The following is a 1,368-nucleotide window of genomic DNA, read 5'->3' as shown; positions in this document are numbered from 1 at the left end:
TCTTCCCACACTTCCCCTGGCTAATCCTGCTCACCTCTTAGGTGTCAACATAGACCTCACTGGACTTGCTGATTCCCTGACTCATCTGCTCTGTGCCCCCTTTGCACCCCATGCTGAATCATAATAACAGTCTACCATTTATTGTGACAGGCAAAGTGCTGGGGGCATTACCCACCTATGTTATCTCATTTGACTCTCTCAGCATTTGGAGAGCTAGCTGTGGCTCTATTTTGCTGGTTTTACAGATGAAGAAAGAGATACACAGAAGTGAAGTAAATGGCTCAGCTTCCCTCCCTTCTCCCTGGGCAGTGGTCATCTGTGTGTAGGGTCGTCTCCACCTGAGGGCAAGGATTGTGTCTTATTTGCTGTTTAGTCCCAGCATCCAGCACTGGGCCTGGTACTTAGTATGGACTCAGTAGATGGGAGACCTCATCCAAAACTTGTTGAATAAATGAATGAGTGAGTGAGTGGATGAATGTTTGTAAAGGTCCAATGCAGGCTTGGCACAGCATGGGAAACAGACAAATATCAATACCTGTGGTAGACAGAATAACACCCCCCTTCCTCTGGCCCCCGTGTCCGTGTCCCAATCCCTGGAACCTGTGAACATGTTCTGTTACTTGACAGAGGGGAATGAAGGTTGCTACTCAGCCCACTTTAAAACAGGGGGAGTATCCTGGATTATCTGGTGGGCCCAGTGGAATCACAAGGGTCTTTTAAGAAGGGAGCAAGTGAAATGGCTGCTTGAGAAGGACTTGGCTTGACCACGTGGCTGGCTTTGAAGACAGAGGAAAGGGCCACGAGCCAAAGGAGGCAGATGGCCCCTAGAAACTGGAAAAGGCAAGGAAATGGATCTTCCCTAGGACCTCCAAAAGAAATGCAGCCCAGCCAACATCCTGCTTTTTGCCCAGTGAGAACCATTTCAGGCTTAGGACCTCCAGAATGGTAAGAAAATAAACTTGTGTTGTTTTAAGCCACTAATGTGGTAATTTTTTTACAGCTGCAATAAAAAATTAATACAGTGCCTGTCAAAAGACAAAATTACAACAGATTTAGTTTAAAGATCTTAATTGGCTTTATTTGCGACTCTAGAATTGGGCAACGCTTCCTTCCATGAAATAGAATGAGTGTTCCAGTGAGCCGAGCAGAGGAGGTTGGTTTTGTAGACAGAGAAGGGCTGAAGAAAGGTGAAACAGAGAACAAAAAGCAGACCGGTCATTTTGAAGTTATTTTCCTTGCAAGGTGGGAACAGGGACACAGCACAAGGGACAAGTAACTGACTGGCTAACAGCAGGTTACTTCAGGTTACTTTCTTTGTAAGGATGAAAGCAGAAGGAACTTTACTATTGTGCAGACTAATACGGGCCT

This window comes from Galeopterus variegatus, unplaced genomic scaffold, assembly GCF_000696425.1.
Source record: "Galeopterus variegatus unplaced genomic scaffold, G_variegatus-3.0.2 Scaffold58, whole genome shotgun sequence".
Lineage (NCBI taxonomy): Eukaryota > Metazoa > Chordata > Mammalia > Dermoptera > Cynocephalidae > Galeopterus > Galeopterus variegatus.
The sequence above is the reverse complement of the archived record's forward strand: the minus strand, read 5'-3'. Positions refer to the sequence as shown.